The sequence below is a fragment of the Chinchilla lanigera genome, unplaced genomic scaffold (genome assembly GCF_000276665.1).
Source record: "Chinchilla lanigera isolate Chin_1 unplaced genomic scaffold, ChiLan1.0 scaffold00029, whole genome shotgun sequence".
In the NCBI taxonomy this organism is placed as follows: Eukaryota; Metazoa; Chordata; class Mammalia; order Rodentia; family Chinchillidae; genus Chinchilla; species Chinchilla lanigera.
In genome coordinates, this window is record NW_004955430.1 from 16325218 (window position 1) to 16346356 (window position 21139).

The following is a 21139-nucleotide window of genomic DNA, read 5'->3' on the forward strand; positions in this document are numbered from 1 at the left end:
TCACTTAATGACATGGCAGCCATCTTAGTTTGTGTGAATACACTCTATGATGTTTGCATGGTGACAAAAATTTCTAATTCAATTCTTAGGACATATCTGTATTGTTAACCAATACATGATTTAAATATATATATATATATATATATATATATATATATATATACACACACACACACGTACTTTTTATTTCCAACATGTGTATAAAAGTTATTGAACTAAATATTTAATATTTGCAAATATATAGATGGAAGCAACTAAAACTTTCTGAAGAATGATTTTAAAAAATCTTATAGCAAATAGAGCTTTCAAAAAACTCTTTATGTTGTCATCATAACTGTCAAACCTATTGAGAAGAGAATCAGTCCCTCAACTGTTCTTATTCAATCTCAGTATATAATTGTGTTCCATAAATATCTGTTTGTGATACTCTCTGAGTAATTTCAATCACATGGATTTGATGATGTTTTTCCTCTTTATAACTTAGGAGACTGATTTTTCTCATTGGTACCAATTCCCTTGTCAGAGACATCATATGTTTTATGGCCTGCTGTGTCATAAGTATTTTAGGAAGAAAAAGATTCTTTGTGTTTCTGTAAAATAGGGTTTAACTCAAGATACTTGTCCTTTGAGATGCCAGTACTTTAAAAAAATGCATTCAAGAATGGAACATAAAATAGGAGAAAAATACTGCAAATCATATATCTAACTAGGGACTTGTATCTAGAAAATGCTAAGAACTCAATACTAAAAATAGAAACAAAACTTAAAAATAGCCAAAGAATCTGAGGACATTTCTCTGAGAAAGACATAAAAATGGTTAATAAAAGCACAAAAATAAGCCCAGTTTCATTAGCCATATGGGAAATACAAACAAACTACAATGAGATACCATTTCATACTCATTAGGATGACTCGTTAAAAAGACAAGTAAAGACAAATGTGGGCAAGGATGTGGAGAAATAAGACTCTTACACACTGCTGATGGGAGTGCACATAGTGTGGCACTCTGGACAACAGTTTGGAATAGTTTCAAAATGAAAAAACAAAGTTACTCTATGACCCAGCAATTCTACTCCTAGATATAGACCCAAGAGTACTGAAAACACACATCCATGCAAAAACTTGTACCCAAATGTTCATAACAGCATTGTTCATAATACTCAAAAGTAGAACACCCCAAATATCCATGAGCTGATGAATATATAAATATGATGTTCCTATATAATGGAATATCAAACAATAAAAAGCAAATTGATAATACATGCTACAACATGATAAACCTTAAAAATATTATGCTAAGTGAAAGAAGTCAGTCACAAAAGGCCATATACTGTATAATTCCATTTATTTGTCTAGAACAGACAAATAGAGACTGAAAGTACATTAATGGTATCTAGGTTTGAGCAAGTGCTAACCAGTGAGTTTTTTTTTTCATGGTAATAAAGTTATCTAAAATTAGTGGTGAAGGTTGGAAACTGTGAATATATTAAAAATCACTGAACTGAATACACTTTAAATGAATCTGTTTTATAAAAGAACCAAATATAGTGTTTACTACACTTTAAAACTACACCTGTGTTTGACATTTACAAGGACAAATGTGGCTTAACTAAAGAATATCTCTAATTTACTTTTGAGCAGAGATGAGTTTTAGATGAAACTTTGTCATAAAGAATTTATGATCTTCCTTTCTTTTCATAATTCCTAGTCTCCTATCTCTATCATCAGTGAGAGGTAGACCTAAAATCCTAGCACCAGATTCACAGAACTTTAGAGAGGAACAAATATAAAAGATCACACAATTTCTGATTTTACAGATCAAGAAACCAAGACCAGGGAGAATAAACATTCTTTCCAAGGTCAGAAATGTAATGAGAATGAGAATTAGAGACTTCCCCCAGACCAACACTTTATTTTTTCTATTTTCACAGCACCAGAGAAAAGATAGAGTACTGAATGGCATCTTCCATGTCAGCTCCAGCTCACAGTTCTCTACAACTGAATCTCATGCATGGAAAAGAAATTCTATTTGAACTGTAAAAAGAACAAAGATGAACTGCACGCAGTGATGACTTTTTAAAAACTGATTCAGTAACCCTTGACTGAATGCTTGGCCTTGTGCTAGCCACTGTGGGAATAAAGACTTACACTGCTTAAAAGAGCATCTCTAGGAAGTTTAGACTGGAGTATATAAGTGACAGCCAGGCCTCCCTAGGTACTCTGCATTCAGGCAAGTCTCCTCCATCTCTGAGCAAATAAGCCAAGATGGAAGGCATCCCAAATGGGAAGCTGGACTGGGTTTTAAATGTGCTCTTTGGGGCTGGGGATTTAGCTCAGCGGCAAAGCGCCTGCCTGGCAAGCGCAAGGTCGTGAGTTCGGTTCCTGGTACTGGAGAAAAACCAAACCCCCCCCCCCCAAAATGTGCTCTTTAACCTTTCCAGAAAAAAATACTTTCCATGCCTAGATAACATGCCTGTCCTACCGTCCCTTCTCTGTCAAACTTTTAAATTTGAAGCCCTGATTTATATTTCCAAATTTTGGGTCTTCAATTAGCCCATGTTTTCCTCTGTCTGAGAAACATGAAATACATGTAAAATGGCTGTTTCTTACTGTTGCTGTGAGCACACATAACTTCAGTTAAATCATTACTTATGATTCAAATTAAGACACTGCTATCAACACAACATTAAAAAATAATCAGACTAGTCAATCTCTTCAGATAAGAATTTTGACCCTAAAAGTTAATCTTTGACTTGTATATTCCTTGGCTACCTCCCCATTCCAATTTTTCTCTACTGTAGAAAGTCTAAACTGTCTTAAAAATTCTGGCTTCATTCCAAGGTAATCTTTCATTAATAGGCAGAAAAAAAGAGAGAGCTGTGCTATGAGTCAATGTGCAGAGTTATCCCGAATACTTCATTTCACCTGGCTGATGATGAGGCGTGAATGTTCAGGGGCCAGTGCTAGTTTAAGTGGCCTGGAGAATGTGGGGATACTGTTTTGATATTATTGTTATTGCTCTACTTTCTGTAATGCCTTTTAGGGTACTTTATCAGCTGCTTCACTGAATGTCTCTGAAAATGGTTATCTTCTCTCAGAATTCGTTTTAGATTCTCAGAGCAGGGCATTTAAAAATAAGTTGAAAATGTCTATGAAGCTTATAGGAACACATTCATTGAATCTGTTTTGGTTATAACTGAATAGAAATTGCCTTGAAATCTGATCCTTCTGCAATTTATGGAATATGAAATAGAGTTTTGTTCATGATACCATCATCCTATCACTCAGTAACCAGTTTATATATTGTCCAGACTTATTAATAATTCTCTTTGTGATGTTTGATTCATTTAAATCATTAGTTGACATCTATGCAGGTACAGAGTAAAGAGGCAAAGATGGTAAACTGTGACTTCATCTAACTTCTGATTTGTCATTCTAGAGACAGCTTAAACAAAGAGGAGTAAACTAGCACAAGTTGTGGGACTTTTTATTTATGTGTGTGTCACACATGAACAAACAGCGTCTAATTTCTCATTAAAGAAAACTTTAGTTGACAGATTGCTAGGAAAAATTTTTAAAAACCAATGGAAAGGAGTCCAAGACACTTGCTAGTCTTATAAACAGCAGATAAGATTTCCCAGTGAGAATACTGCCTCCTAGGTCGGGTGTATTTGAAAGCCACAGGGTCATGATTATGGCAATTATTCAGTACTGTTTCAGGGTTGTAAAGCAGAGTTTCTCAAACATGAATAAATCACCAAAGCATCTTGTTAAACGCAGACTCTGGTCCAGCAGGTCTGGAGTGAGAATTGAGATTGTGCATTTATAACACATCCCCAGGGGACACCTACAGGGCTAACCTAGCCCCACACTCTGAATAGAAAGATTCCAAATACCATCAAGGCAAAAGAAAAGAAGAACACTTTGCAGCTAAATGACACAAGTCACTGTGGGCTGATCATATCTGCCACACTAATCCCCTCAGTATCACTTCCTATTCGTACAAGATGAAGCAGCTGGATTTAGTTGACTACATCTAAGCTCTCTTTAGACTCCTAGATTTGAGCAGTCCTGGAAAGCAAAGCCTCAGAAGAGTGTTTTCAGTCAAAGAATATTTGAGGTTATTTCTGAGACAGTTATAAAAGACTGAAATTATGGTCTTAAATTTATGTTCAGAAAGTTGCTTTTGAATAGTCAAAAAGAGGGTGCTTTTTTCTCTACAACTGCAATATCACTGCTTCTCAGGCTAAAAAGGGTATACATTTTCATCCCTTTTGGGCCACTTGGTAGGATACTGGTTAGGGCACTGTTTGCTAGTAATATAGCTAGTAGTTTCAATTTTCTCCATTAAACATTTCATCACTGGTAAAATGCACTGAGTCAAGTGTCCCTTCCTCCTTTACAGGACAGTAAATATTGGATCAGTAGCCTAAAAGAACAAATGTATTTATGTTAATTACAGAATATCTAGTTGAATGAAATGAAGTAACTCCGGTTTTAAGGAATCCTTGGCCTTCTAAAAAATTTCTAAATTCTAAAACAACTACAATAGTTTTCATATAGAACTTGAAGTATGTAAGGATTTACATATAAATAGCTAAATATAGCTATGTTCATGGCAACAGTGTTAAAACCTGAGTGCCTCTTTAAATGGCCGTTAAGGGGTATTACTAGATACAATGGTATGTTGTGTAGGTTGCAATAGCAGATATTAAAAATAAATTTAAGGAAGAATGTTCAAACTCCATTATCTATTAGATGAAAAAAGTCCACAAAATTATACGAAATCTGATCCTTTTCGGTGCAATGATGAACACAAAAAATGTCTAGAAGGAAGCACACCAATGTTTTGATACTGATTGGCACGGTAACAGGAATGTTTCTACAAGAAGCAGTCATAGATTTTGTAAGCAGAATAATACTAAAGGGCAATAAAAATGGTCAAAACGTAAAGACTCTTTAGCAGTGTGACCTCCTAGAAAGGGTCTCAGATGGCAAGGACCCGGGTTTAAGCCCAAATCACAGGCACATTTCAATGAGAAGATAAGATATTGTTCTTCCTTTGGGCCAAATGTTGTTCCTTTGGAATTGAGAGCAGTTCAATCTTTATGTGTTTTTTCAGTCTGACATTCTAGAATTCCATATATTATAGCCACATGGAGCAGAAAACTTTTCTTTCTCAACCTGGCCCCAAAGGATGAGCCGTAATATGAATGTAGGTGGGGTGGAGGCCTTTTGTCTTCAACATTTTCTGTATCGTTGAATTTACTTTAATAATAAAGATATTAGTCCTTTGATAATTAAGAAGGATGAAGCAAAAAAGATAATGTGAAACAGATAAGGGGCTCAGTGTAAATTTGGGCTCACAGAGTATAAAATCACATATTGTACTTTTAAATGCACTCACATTTTACTGACCTTAAAAATCAATAAAAAAACCCACACAATTGATGGTCACAATTTGGAATAAAGGACCCAAGACAAACAGAACAGACTCTCGTTATGAAAAGAAGGTAGTTTTCCCAAGAAAATTCTCAGATGTTGAGTCCTTTAGAACTAAGTCACACCTATCAATATTGCTCACTGAGATCGAGCATTTATAACACCTGCCTGGCAAGTGCGAGGTCCTGAGTTCAATTCCCTGTACAATATATATCTATATATCTATATCTATATATTCAGTCATTCAATATATATATATATTCATTCAATATACATTCAATATATATATAGCTTGCTATGTTGCAGGAATGAGGCTTGTCTGAGATTATATCTCTCATCCAAAGTACTAAACATCAGAAAAATAAGTGATTAAAATTTTTTATGGTAATGAGAAGCAAAGAATTCAATTTACTTGAAGCCTCAACATCCAAACAGCGCAAAACTTGTTTTTTCAACTTTTGGCTCTCTGTTTAAAATGAATGTGCTAAATCCTACCTGCCATGAGTTCTTAAGATACAGAGGGGAAAAATTCCTTCCTTTCTTCCTGCCTAAATCCTTTCCCTGGAACCTGTCAGTTCTTCAGCTGCCAGCGAGAAGTTTCCTCGAGGTGCTTTTCAAATGGTATTGAAATGTGGCAGCAGTGACCCAGAAGCTTGGAAAAATCCTCACGTGTTTCAGGCTCCCAGCTCCACCTTCTTCTGGGCAAGGCAGGGGAGGGAAGTGGAGCTCCTCCTGATCAGGTCCCTAGTGTGAGAAAGAACAATTTTCTACCCACATCACATGACATCATGACCATCACTGCTAGGGGTCACCGAACTTGGCTTCCCTCCTGGACACAGGGGACGCTCATCCCTCAGTATCTACTTGGTCCCTGCTACTGACTGAATAGTTGGGCCTGGTCAGTAAGAACTGGCACTGTTTCCTGTAGCCAAGGCCCTTGGTGCCATTCAACAGGAAAGGAGGATGTATTTGAAATCTCAATACAGAAGTGAAGGGATTAAGATTAGCATTTCTACATCACTTTGTTGCTGGAAAATGAGTCGGTGGGGGATAGGGGAGATCTCTTCACACCAGCTCATTTCCAAATTTGGTAGAAAATAATTTAAATTTGATAGAAATTAAAGACCCTGTTTATACTATATTTTTCAAGGCACAGGTAATTATGTTACTGCTATATGCAGTTTAAAAATAAAATATGCTGCTTGGGGAATTTTTACTCTGATTAGAAGTTGCTTCAAAGGTATACTAAGTTTGATCTAGACTGTCCTGGTGCACAGAGTACTTTCTAGGAATTATAAAGAGAGACATGGAAGCTATTGGTCAGGAAGCATTGCCAATTATTCTCCATAATGAACACCTATAGGTGCAATATGACTAATTTAGATCACAATACTACCACTGAGGGCACTGATAAAATAATCTGTCTAATGGTATCATCTTTGAGTTATTGAAACTTTAAAAATGCCTAGTAATACCCTTGAGACAATGTTGCATTAATTAGGTAAATATGGTACATTTCAACACAAATGCACAAATAAAGAGGTCTAGTTATTCAGTTTTGACTCCAATGATCAATGGTGATGACACTGTCTTCTTTTTAGGTCTCGCCTTAATATCTTCATCTGTCTAGTATGAATATTACCATTTTAGCTTTACAGTAACTGGTATTTACCTGATAAATCTATTTCTACTCCATGACTTTTAAATGTCACTACGTTTAAAGTCTGATGCTTGTAAAGAGTATACCTGTATTTAGCATTTTTATGCAATCTGGCAGTCTTTGACTTGAAAATGATGAGTTTAGTTCACTCATCTCTTGGGACCATACATATATACAGACTTATTTCAGTTGCCTTTTGTGCTGCTGTTCTATTGACCACGTTTTCTCTCTAGTATTGTTTTTCTTTCCTGTTGTCTATACTAAAATGATTAGAGCTTTATTTCCCTCCACTTGTTAGAAAACATTTTATTTCTGTGATCACCTCTAAACTTATATACCAAACAAAATCTAAAGAAAATTACTGTCTCTGCCCTTACCTAAAATAATGCAGACTGTAGAAAATACCATTTTAATCTCCCCCCACTCTATGCTACTACAATAGGTTGTATATTATTTTAACCAAATAAATAAATGCTTCTATTACTGTTATTTCACCAAAAGTAGCTGTTCAGATTTGTCATTGTTTATCAATTTGGTATTTTCCTCCCATAACTAGACCTTCTTTCTTGCTTCAATTTTCTTGTCACTCAAATATATCCTGTAGTAGTTTTTTCAGCAAGGGTCTTCGAGTGTTTAATTGGATGTCTTATGTGTCTGAATGGATTTTTAATTCATGCCCAGGTTTACTTATTTATTTTTGTTTGTGTTTTTCTGTTTTTTTGTTTTTTTTGTTTTTCTTCTGGTATCAGGAATTGAACTCATGACCTTGCGCTTGCCAGGCAGGAGCTTTGCCGCTGAGCTAAATCCCCAGCCCCCTTGTGCTTAGGTTTAAATTATATTTAATTTTGCTCAGCACTTAAAACACACACATTCATTCTCTCTGTCCATCTGTCTCTTTTCTCTGTCTCATCATCCACTCTTGCTGATAAGCTAGTTGGCTGTGTGTTATGGTTGAAACATTGTGTCAACTTGGGGAATCTAGAGGTTTGGCTAAGTGACTCAGCAGGAAGCCAGGATACTTACTTTGTATACATCCTGAGCCTGTGGAAGAGGAGGGCATGGAGATGATGTGAGAGCTACACTCCCCTTAGGTGGGGGTAGCCTGTTTACAAAGTAAGGCAGAGAAAAAGAAGCTGCTTGCCGCCATTCCTCCGTTTTGCTCTGGCTGTTTGCTGTTCAGCTGCCATCCCCCCTTTGCTCTTGTTGGTTTGCTACCTTCTGCCTCGAAGCCAGCCAAGTATGGACTGAAACCTCCACAAACTGTAAGCTAAATAAACCTTTCCTTCCTTCATTTTGGGTGTGGGGTATTTTGTCTCAGCAACGAGAGAAAAGTAACCAAGACACTGTGGTTCCTTTCCAAGTGCCGTTATTCCCTCCCTAAACTCTTTATATTTGGTTGCCTGCATTCTCATGAGGATGAGTCTGAGTATGAATTGCTTTTGCATATTCTGCCTAGGACTTAGAATTTTCCTTTAACCTGAACCCTTATATCCTAGCTGTATGTTAAATGATTTCATCAGGGATATTTACTTTATCAGGTTTATACTTGTGGATAGCTCAAAGTCAAATGATTTAATAAGATTTATAATGAACAACTACAGCCCCATCCCTCCTCTGTTTCTTCCTCCCCAGAGATAACTACGCTGACCTTCTTCACTTATTTACAGGAAGGGGACTACTTCCATGTCTACAGAAACATGACTATACTAGATGATATTTCAGTTTTCCGCATTATCTGCTTCCTCCCCAGTATGAGGAAACAGCTCCTTTTCCTTAAGATCTTTGGCTGTTCTAACCTTAGTTTTGTTTGTTTGTTGCTCTGATCTCCTCTTTTCTGTTTCCATCTTTCACCTTTTCTTTCTATGGGAAATTTTCTCCACTTGACCTTTGATTGTACCCAGTGATATAAATGGACATAATTCAAGTTATCCCCAGTTCAGTATCTTTGGCTTTCCTTTTGGGATGCTCCTATTTTCCTTGGAAGACTTTTTAAAACTACTACCTAGAAAGTGAAGACTTGACTCATAGGGTACTGGAAACTCAGTGGGGGACAAAATTTGGGAGTCTCTACATTTAGTATGTATGTGTTTACCTAATTTCTATTTATATTACCTTCCATCTCACTAGAGATCACTTGTCTAGAGATCCCCAGTCTAGCACACACTTACAAATATGCACACACGCATGTGCACACACACATGTGCACGCACCTTTGCCAGACTACTACTTATTCTTTAAAACATATCAAACATCACTTCCATTAGGATGTTTTCCATGATCTCTCAGACAAACACAGAGTGAGATGCCTCGCTGAGCCAGGGTTTCTGTGTGCCTTACGAAATATACTTCTGCCTCTGTAATTGCCTTGTTAGACATCTCTCTCTCCAGAAGCAGCAGGATCCATCTTGAGCCTGTTTTATGGCACAGTTTCTAGCACATAATGAGTTTAACAGATTCATAAATTATTCTTTCCTATGGCATCTCAGTGAAGGGAGCTGCTTTTGCATGCAGGAGTCACACAGGAGCTGCGGACAGGAGCTGCGGAAAGCACATCAAGTAAGCTCCACTGTCATGGGCCTTTGGCATGAACAGGAGCCCACCCTGGGATGTGCAAGTCGCCGACAAATGAGGGAAACCTAGGCAGGCCTTTCCCCTCATGTGCTTTCAGGTGCTCTAGATGTTCTTCTTATTAGAAATATGCAAATTAGAGAAGTTTTCAACCTACTTCTTAGAGTAAAATGAAATATCCATGAAAATGTTACTATTGCTTTATAATATGGTAGTGTCTGATACATAAAAGTAAAAACTGTTATTAAGGAAAACCCAGGTATAAGTCAGGCAAGAAACAGCTGAAAGAAGAATACATCTTATCTACTCATTTAAAGGAAAGTGATGAGGAATAACATACTATGAACAGGTATCTGCTGGTGAAGAGTGAGGGATGAGTAAAGAAAGGAAAAGTTTAGGTAATTTTTTTTTTTTTATATCTGCCTTAACTGTGACAGGAGGATCTTTCAGAATCTGTATAAGCTTCATGTGTGCACAGGAAAACAAATGTCTCAATCTGATAAAGTCTAATACTTCAAATGAATGAAGCCAATGTTTTACATAAAGTAGAATTTTAAGGTCAGAATGTCAGTCTGAGGGGTTGGGGATTTAGCTCAGCAGCACAGTGCCTGCCTGGCAAGCTCAAGGTAGTGAGTTTGATTCCCGGTACCGGAAAAAAAGCAAAAAACAAACAAAGAAAGAATGTCAGTCTGGCCTGCCCTTTAAGGTGTAGATGTCACCCATGACTGTCTCCATAGGGAGTCTTTTAGATTCCAAGAAACACTCCCAAGACCAAAGTCCTGGCACATCCATGGATCCCATCATTGATGGGTAGGCTTTGATCCCCTGGGTCCCATGTGACTCACTAACTTTATCTATTATCCCAGGTTTTGCTTGACTATCACAGAAGCCTAAAAACCTGACCGGTAGATACTCTCTTTAATTCTTCAGAACAACCTATGATAAAAGGGTTATCCCTGTTTTTAAGAGGAAGAGACTGAGTCACAGAAACTTTGGGAAGGTTACTAAGGACTTACAGCTAATTATCAGCCAGAAGCCAATAGTCCAGAGGCGGTATTGTGCAGTGTTTAAGAACTTGAACTTCAGATGACTGCCTGACTCAAATCCCAGTTCCAACACAAACTAGCTATGTGACCTTATATGTGACCTTAGGAGTAGTTCAACTTCTTTAGATCTACTTTCTAAGGTTGGTAGGAGGATTGATGAATGAACATATGTAAAGTATTTGGAACAGTGCCTGGTACTTAGTGAAAACCATAGAATGGTTTATTAAATATATAAAAGGAAGACAGAACTATGAATCAAAGCCAGGTTGATTGGTATCTAATGCAGACATTCTTACCTTGGACTCTTCAACATGTCAATCTCTCCAGTGTTTAAAGTATTACTATATCTTTGAAGATTTTCTTTTGTCCACATCCCTCCCTTTCAGCGATGGTCTTTAATATTACCAGGATTACAGAATGTTGCCTGTCATTCAGGCTTTTGTTTTGACTTAGTGAAACATAAAATACCCACAATATTTCAGTAGATTATAGTAAAGTGATTACCTCCATACCTTTAAGTAAGATTGTTCTTCTAATGCAGCAGTTTCTAAAGCAAGTTTCCAGGAGCATCCGCACTGCTTGGAATATAAATTCTCCCCCTCCACTTCAAGTTTACTGAATCAGAAACCCTAGGGATGTGGCCCGGAAACCTGTATTTTAACAAGCTCTCGAGGTAATTATGATGCAGCTCAATTTTCAGGATCATTGCTTTCATGGAACTCAAAACTACAGAAGTGATTGAGGTGCTCACATTGTTTATCAAATTCAGTTGGTGATTAGCAGTCTTAGAATTTGGGCATCCAATACGTATCAGTTGCAATGTTGTGGTTTCAGATCGTCCATCAGGTATTTTTGATTTGGAACCACTGTTCTGCTCTCCATAGGTGGGCATTTGGCTCTTCCATCCAGCTTTATGACTCCTGATCATTTGACAACAACCACTGTTCATTTCCTAATGTCTTGTTTTGAAATTGTCTTATTTTGTTTCTGTGTTGTTTTGTTTCTGCTTTTGTTATTTTTTTACTATTGCTTTTTCTCTTTAAAATTTTTTTTTATAAAAAAGGTCATGCAGGTTTTCCTGGTATCTCTCACAATGTCCACAGCAGGGCTGAGGCAGAAAGCTGCTGGGTTTTGGCAGATCTCTACTTCTAGCTTGTTGTGAATTCACAAAAATATCCCATATGGTTGCTCAACTTGTGGAATTTCCTATTATCAGGCTACATGTCTCCACCTTGTATAAGATGACACCATGAAAAGCTTGTTCTGCTTTAAAAATAAAAACTGAAAAATGGATATTTTTAGAAGTCAAGAAGCTATGCTGTCCTTGATTTCCTCCTAAGGTTCTCTTTGTCCTTTCCCTTCTCCTATCTTACGCCTCCTGCCCTAGTCAGGGGAAAAGGCCTGAAAGCTAGGCAGATTCTCAGAACTTCAGGCCAAAGGCACAATTCTAAGATCGATTCCTTTTCTTTTCCAGGTTTTCCTACTCTTCATATTCCTAGACTGTAGGCAATTAAAAAAAAAATTCTACACAACTGGAAATTCAAATAAGTTAATAAGCAACTTTCATCCAGGTCATATCAGCTGGTTAGCTGGGTTACCCATATTTATATTCCATTCTGTTCACCAAGGTTCAGACTTTGCCTGCCAGGTTATATTGCTAATCTTGTGACTGTACATGGCAAAGCACATAAAGATGTTGAGAAGATCTGTGAGTTCCTCTTAATTTACCTTTCATTTCAGAGAAGAGTAAACTCAATTACTGATGAAAAAAATCACATGTCCCATCCATCTGAATGGAATCATCTTGAAACATGTATGGGGATCTAGTACTTGGTCCTTTCTGTAAGAACCTCCTAAGTGTACAGACACGTCAGGTAACAATTTATTTCATCCTGGAGACTACTGGTCCCTAAAAAGGAATGCCAGCTCTGCAAGGGGCTTTAACACAAAGCCAATTGTCTCCTCCTACTCTCTCTGCCAGTCTTGGCAAAGTCAAATCCTGAACTTGTTGAAGAAGGTGATTCATTTCTGAATGGAAAGAATGCCAAAACCATCTGTACAAAAGATTTCTTTCTTCACATTCTTAATTTCTGAGGACCTTATAGTCACTTAGTGTAATGCGAGTAATTAGGAGCTTCCAAATTTGACAGACAGTTGGTTAATAATGGAAGAGAACATTTCTCTGGCCTTCTCACTGGCAGATTTCAAAGGAATCCAATAAACTGACTGACAGAAGACCTAATTCTTGGTGAAATAAGACACACAGGCTCTGGATACCTTCAGACAGCAGTTTTGTACTGGCGATCCCACTTTTCTAATTTTTCTTTCTTGCTTGGTAGACCCAGCAGGAGCTTGTTTGTGATTCTCCATCTGCCTTATCCTTTCACATACAACCCATTTCCTTCCCACTCTTCATGTCAAGGGGCTAACCAAAACTTTCTTAGAGAAAGAGTACTGTAACTAAGGCTAGACTGTGATGTCAAAATTATAAATATCAGAAATAAATACAACTTAAGCACTTTGAAAGGTGACAGATAATAGTTCAGTTTTATTTTGAGAATCTAGCATATTCTTAAATGAGTTCCAACTACTTTGACATTTCAGTTTTAAAAGTACTATTAATGATGCATTTATACATAGTCTCAGGACTCAATAGGCGAAAAGAAACAAAAAGTTCACTGTATGCTTTGCTTTACATGATATTACACTAAATCTTACAATCAGGAATCACTTTTATGTAGATTTCTTTATTACAAGATTTAGTATTAGGAAAAAAAAATAGTGCATGCCTAGTACCTCTCCCAAGAGCATAAAACACAACAGCAAAGGCAACAAAAAGGGACAGTGACAAAAATTTAATCATCCTTAGATATGGGCACAGGGTAAGAAAACACAGGACACTCAGTCTGTCACTCTTTTACTTTTCATCCATACTGAATATTACCAATCAATCACAGAACTCTTCATGACTAATCCCAGAGAGCTGATCTATTATACTTCTCAAATATATCAACCTTAACAATTACTACAACTTACTGGACTTGGCACAAAACTACTTAACATCCTAGGTTTTGTGATAGGCCTACCAGAATTTGTAGGATTAATGGCTGTTATTTTGGTTCAGGGTTTTTATGCAAAGTAAAACAAAGAAAAACAAAACAAAATAATAAGCTATAGTAATTCAAATACAGGACGCTTCTAGAAAGAAACCCATAATCCAAAAATGAACTCTAATCTTTCTTGATGGATTAGAAAACATCTGCAGACCATGCATTGTGTGTGTATATAACTTTGGTTTTTTTTGGGGGGGGCGGTTCTGGGAATCAAACTCAGGACCTTGTGTTTGTTAGGCAGGTGCTTGTGCCACTGAGCTATATCTCCAGCCCCATCTTTAGACCTATAAGTATAGGGGAAAGATGACATCTCTAACATTTATAGACCAGTAGAGCTACTCAACTGTGTGGACTTACAACAGATGGGTAATGTTGAAATGTCTGTTTTTCTTACTACTTTGAAAAGTATATATGAAATCCGCTCACTGTACTGAAGATAGAAGAGTGACTTAATACAATAAACTACACTTTTTAATTAAAGGAATACTACGTACATGATAAATCACAAAGGAAACCACCACAGTAATGTGTGGTTTTCTATAGTCAATGTTCTAAAAACAAAATGTTCTATTTGGCAGGGGCCTCAAAGTTGGTCATGTTCTCATTAGTCTTGAGGGCAACAGTCCTACTTTATACAACTGAAGGCATGATGCAACAAGAAGCCAGAGCCTGAAATATGAAATTAGAAAATTCATTTTCAAATAAACAAAAAATTGCTAAAAATATATTATAAAAAAATACAAGTAGCTTCAATTCAATATTACTCAAGTTAATTTTTTTATTTTTTAAAATAAAAAATGTGGTTTATGAGCAGGATTAAGCATAATATTGAGGAATGGTAATTAATTTCATCTAGAAATAAATAAATGTAATTTATTACAAGTGCTATCATTTGTATCACCAATATTCTTTCTCATACTGATTCTGAAATTATACATGATATGTTAGAATTTCATATTCCATATATTGAAACAATATATCATTTGCATGTGTATAAAAAGCTCAAAGTGCCATGAACTATCAGAAAGGTGGCACTAAATGATTAGTTTTGAAACAAAAAAAGTTTCTTAAGATTGAATAAAACCACACACTTTAACACTTATATTTGATGGTTAACACTAGCTACCTCATATTTTATACCACATAAAGTATTTCAAACTTCCACCTCAAACACAGCACTCTAAAAGATTACAGACAGCATCAATTTTTAAAAAAATTTTAATAAAGTAAATAGTCTATAAGCAGACATACTGATTTTAGAAAAAATAACAAAGAAAGCATATTCATGGTTCCTTCAAAGTATATTTTAAATCATATTTGATATAATGCCGCTTTAAATAACCCCCTCCCATCTTTCTGAGGATCCACCTGAGTTAACGATCTGTTCATGAGCATCTAAGATGAGAGGGCAGGCCAGTAAGGGCCTGACAGATGCTGACAGAACCATGGAGAAGTTACAAGGAGCGAGGCTGGCCAGCTGCACCCTCCTGGGGCAAAGGCACTTTCAAAGGCAACTCAGTGTCTGGCACAGATCCTGCCTGCAGGATTGAAAGACTTCTCTGGAACGGTATCTCAGCCTGGCATTAGCACCCTCCTGCACAAAGCATCTTGGTTTCACCCCGTGGACTAGCTCTTTCCCACACGTGGTGAAACCTGACTCTCCTGGGTGCCAGGCTCCCCTGGCCTTCCCTAAGATCACAGCTTGCTGAGTGACTTCCTTTTTTTCCTTCCACAGGGGCTCATAACTTCAGAAGTGCTGCTGTTAGAGACTTTCAAAAGGACAGGACAGGTATGAAGGTTCCTTTACCTAAATTTCTTTTGTGCTCATTTAGGCTTATGAATTTTGAGTAGGACATCTGAAACTTTTAAAACAATAAATTTAATTTTATTATATTATCAAACACTGCGAAGTTAGCCAGGTGTGGTGGTGCAGACCTGCAAGGCCAGCACTGGGCAGGCTGAGGCAGGGAGGACTGCTGTGAGTTCAAGGCCAGCCTGGGCTACACAGTGAGTTCGAGGCCAGCCTGAACACATAGCAAGACCTTGTCTCAAAAAAACAAATACAAACTGCAAAGTTGAGTGTTAAAGAAGTGTAAATAACTAAGCTTTTAAATAATTCTTTCTAGTTTGTACCATTTACACTTCTGAAGATAATATTTCCTGAAACATGGGGACTCCTTTTGGGCTCAGAATTATCTAAGGTAGTATACATCATTTAGCCTGTCTACAGTTGCTTCCTTCTTTAAGATGAATGTTTCTTCAAAGGTGTCTTTTTGGAATCTTGACATATTCTCTGATACAATCTTGTTCTCTGAAATTGAGTGAAAAATTAATATTTTTATTTTCATTGTTTTGCAATTGAGATAAAAAATTATATCCCAATTTTATCTTTTTTATTTGCTATTTAGTCATCTTCAGGAACTTTAATTGGAAAATATACAACCTCATTATCTCAGGTCAAGTGACTGTGCTTCACCAGATGCATGCATTTGAACACTGGCACAGACACATAAAGAGATATACTAGGTCTCTGTAATAGTAGTTTTCAAGCTACTTTTTTTAAAAAATTGTAACACCAGTCAAAACGTCATTTTGAAATCATGACTTGGGACATGTAAATGAGTGTGTATGTATGTGTATGTGTGTGCACATAGGCTCCCATCGTTTTAAAAGAGACAAATGTTTCAAAAACTTAACACACTCTAATTCTTTGCACCCTAGTTCTTTTTACTCAACACTTCTATTGCTTGTGATTTAGCATGTTGATTCAAGGCCTACTCGATGTCGAGAACAAAATTTGAAAAGTAATAAACTAAAGAGATCAGTTAACACACAACAAGTTTACCACAGTAACCACTTAACAGTGGATGCACTCTTTCTTTTCAGCTTAATCAGAAGTAAAGAAGTAATAGTAGAACACATCTGTTCTCAAACTCCTAGGTGCAATATGAATCTTGTTAAATGCAGATTCTGGTTCAGCAGGTGTGAGTTGGGGTCCTGAATTCTGCATTTCTATCAAGCTCCGGTAGGGGAGGATGCTGCTGGTCTGTGGATAGCACACACTAAGGAATGAAGGTACTGAATTCAGTCCAGGGAGATAGCAAGGAACAGAAATAACTACGCAGGACATGCCATCACCTTGCAACTAACACTGCTACAGCAAGAGGTCTGCCCCTTCAAGCAAGTCCACAGGACACATGCAGCACACAGAGCAGTAAAGAAAGTTCAGTAGACCTATGCTTCAGTGCATTGCGGTGACACCCGCACCTTCCGAATTCTCTCCTCCATGACTTTTACCCTAGTTTGTTTCTCCACGACCTACCCCTGCCAAAAACAGTTCAAGAAATGGCACCCTATTGTTGATAGCTTGGAAGCCACTTCACAGTAGATTGCCCACAAATGTAGACAAGTGGTATATTAGGCAAAGAAGGAACATGTTACATAAAGCCAGCCAAGCAGGATGCCAACAAACAAGAGTGTGAAATATTTATGAACATTTCATTTAAGGGACTTGTTAAACTGTGAAACTCGCCTGTCAGGGTGGATGGCACTCAGAAACTATGCTTCCTGTGACAGAAGGCAGTCTTCTGACTCAAAGCATGATTTTCATATTTCTGACCTATGTAGTTAGAATTCTCAGTCTAGAAAATGTTAGGACAGTAATTGCAATTGTTCATAGTACCATACTGGGTTTCTGTACTTTCAGCCTCCAGAATTTGGAGCATGCCATGTATTGATGAAGCAAAAATACACTTAGTTTTAAAGCTGTCTTTTATGTCACTATTTTATGTATGTAACTGGAGGGAAGGGGAATATGTTGCTCACCATTATCCTCAGGCATGTAAGTGGCACAACTGGCTACATAGTGCCAGATAAATGTTTGATCACAAAAGAATGAATTGATGAAGATAATTTTAATAATATGTTAAGTCTTAGCATATAATTTATTAGCTGATTTGCTGTGACAGTATTTGCTTTACTGAACTGAGTAGGGACTTTTTAAAAAGATGTAGAAATTAAAAGTGGCTTTTTCCAAATTGCATCTTTCCACAATGCGGATGAGGGTAGAGAAAAGACGGGAGAAGGTGGGTTAGGGGAAGGAGGGCCGGAGTGGGGAGAGAAATTTCTTGATTTCTATGTGGGCTTCCTCCCACTCCATGAGGATTAAGATCATAACAAGTGGCAATTATAACGGATGAGAGATTTGGGGGAGAAAGGGACTGATACTTGGAAATAAGGTTGAAGGCAGTGGCTTTTAGTGGGGATGACCTTGGCCATGTCTTAGATATTGCTGATCATCACAAATTGTTATGGTTTGTATCTAGATGTCCCCCCAAAGTCTCATGCAGTCATAAGGTAGGCTTCTAGAGTTTATGATTGATCCATGATCTAATGCTCGGGTTATGGGTGTGAGTGAAACACCTGCCCTAGGGTAGGTAGCTTGCATACAATATAAGGGAGGGAAAGAGGCTTGCTCTTTCACCTGCCAATCCTCCCTTTTGCTCTTTCTGTTTTTGCTGTCTTTCGCAGCCATGAAGTGTTGCCCTCTGCCAAGTGCCACTCTGCCTTGGAGCCGGCAGAGTATGGACGAAAACCTCCATGAACTGTGAGCTAAATAAACCTTTCCTTCCTTAATTTTAGGAGTCAGGTATTTTGTCTCAGCGAGAGAAAAGTAACCAAGACACAAATGAAGCTGGATCAGTGCTAACAGTATCCAGACGAGTAAAGTCCAAGGGTGCTGCTAAACTTCCTACAAATGTACAGAGAAGTCTACATAACAAAAACTATCTGTTCCATGTTAACAGTGCGAGAGTTGACAAATCTTGCTCCAAGAGAGTAATAGGGCATGACAGAGGCAAAGAAGAGAAGCTGTCAGGAGACCAAAAACTACTTGGCTGCTATCATGAAGAGTACGATTTTAAGAGATGGGGAGAGACATAGTGGGGCTAAATAAGGCTGTGGGAGACCCTATTTCAATGGCTTCCTCCTGAGTAGATCTTCAACCAAGTTCTGCTTCAATCAAGTGGAGCTATCAGCTCCACTGTTCCGGGTAAAGGCAATTTCTATCTTGTGAGTACCCAACAAAACCCACAGGACACCAGCAATCTGTGTGTGGACATGGGACTTTTAGGCTGCCTGGCATGGTAATGCCAATGAAAAAAGGCTGAAGTAGAGGAAATGTTGCTGGTTCCCTGACCATGTCACTGCCTACTGCCTTGTCTTCTGACTGCCAAGAGCTGCCTTCTTTCCCCCGGAGGCTTTGCTCTTGTTTGTCAAGTCATAGTCCCCAAATGCCAGGGAATCAGTTGCCTCTAGAGGCAATCTTCCCCGTCCCTGACAGGTTTTGGTAAATACACACCACTCCCTTGTCACTCATAGGACAACCACTAACCACGTGTCCTAAGCTGTCTTCCAGAGTTTCCAGTGTAACTGGGCTCCAGGTCCCCAATGAGAACTGGTTTGATCATGCCTGCACTGTTGGCTGTAATCCCTTCTCTGGCTCACCTTCCAACTCTCCTATTGGTGTTTTCTTTACCTCCTCCTAAAAATAACTTGCACTTGAAGTTTCACTGCAGGTCTTGGTTCTGGAGCATCTAGACTGACAGGCAAGTCTTTTAGAAGGATATTGGGCTGGCAGCACTTGCTTCACAGATGCCTCTTCAATAGGAAAAGATCCACAGTACCATTCCTTCAGGAGGGCCCCAGGATTGCTATAAACTCACTGAGTTTTCCATCTGGATGTCTTGTACATAGGATGTCCTCTGAGCCCCAGGCTCTGGTTCTACTTCTTCCAGACATCAGAAATACAACTTCAGGCACATTCCATTCTCTTCCATTGAGAAAAGAAGCAAAAGCACACTTTTTGTTCCCTCCAGGATGGCAGAAATCAAGTGACTTGGGAATATAAGCATAATCCCTGATTAGTCACCAATGCCCCTACAGTCAAATTTGTACAAGAACTCTAATAAGTAACAATACTTGACTCAAAGTGAATCTTATTATAGAGTTGGGAAGAAGTAAACATGAAGAGCAATGCTTGCTATGGTTCAATTAAACTGTAGTGTGTGATATGTTGTAAAATGTTGAAAAAAAAAAAAAAATAAACTGTAGTGAATTACCAACAGGGATTTAAAACCACCACACAGCAAATACAAAATAATCATTTTAAACACTGCAAAACAATGAAAAGAAATGAATTATGACACTCCCTCAGGGTGATGTCTAATCACTCATCTTCCATTTAATGGGAATCTTGAGCCACTAAATAATTTTTTTTAAAAAAGACCACAAAAAAGCTTGGAGCTGTGAACACCGGTCACAATGGGTGTATCCAAGGGGCTCCTCACTTCACAAAAAGGAAATTGTAAAAGCCAAGTCACTTGACATTGGTCTCAGAATGCTGTCCAAGCAGAAACTTGAACTAATCTCTTAAGGAAGTCCTTGCTGTCATACAGCAAGTTAAAGAACTGGGCTACCACCCTTGGGATCCATTCAACAGTAAGCCACCCATAAGGAGGCCTCCTCATAAACCACCGTTTCTGGATTTTGGTGGGTTTTCTCTTTATGAAGAACATCCACTTTGGGTCATGAAATCTTGCCTAGTGAGGAGAAGAGAAGATCTTCTATCTTAGTTCTGATATGAGCGGATTTTTTTTCTAAGAGAAAAGAACAGCTGAGCTTTTCTGCAGGACAACCTATTCCCTTATTTATAATGCAGGACAGGAGGGCCTTGTAAGTGTATATTCTGGTTCATCTGAGGACACTTGGTTGTTCATTTTAAAATTAGATTCATCCTAATTATACGACAACAGCCTACACGTGGCTGGCCAAAACATCAGGAAAGGATTACTCAGCACCTACCTGCTAGCTTTGCCTGCTGGACAGTGCTGAACTTCTTTAACATAGTCCCTGCCCTCTTGGCACTTAAAATCTAGTAGAACAAAAAATATCATTGATAAATGTGAACCTTAGACACTGAATAGTGAAATAAAAACCCAAATATATGTATGATATAACTTTATATGTATTATATGACATATATGTTTATATGTATATATACATATTATATGACATATATATGACTTAACATGAAATATTACCAAAAGAGTGAAGGATATTGTCACTGAAATGGCATGTGTCAGCAGGTCACAATCAGAATTTCTATCTTGATTCTAATTAATCAGGGCAAGATTTTTATAACTCTTAAAATTGTGTTCTGTTGTATCTTGCTTTGCTTTGTTTTTGGTGTTGGGGATTCAACCCCAGAGCCCTGCATATTGCACATGCTAAGTGCTTTACCAGCGAGCTTC

At 37.8% G+C, this 21139-nt stretch overlaps 1 long non-coding RNA gene across 1 annotated transcript; it reads right to left on the minus strand.

Annotated features, from left to right (window-relative positions):
• Positions 1-15838: 15838 nt before the first annotated feature.
• LOC106148846 lies at positions 15839-20795 on the minus strand. The gene is made up of 3 exons (XR_001234557.1): positions 20691-20795; positions 19335-19724; positions 15839-16140 (listed from the first exon to the last, which is right to left on the minus strand). It is a non-coding gene; the product is annotated as an uncharacterized LOC106148846 (long non-coding RNA).
• Positions 20796-21139: the final 344 nt, after the last annotated feature.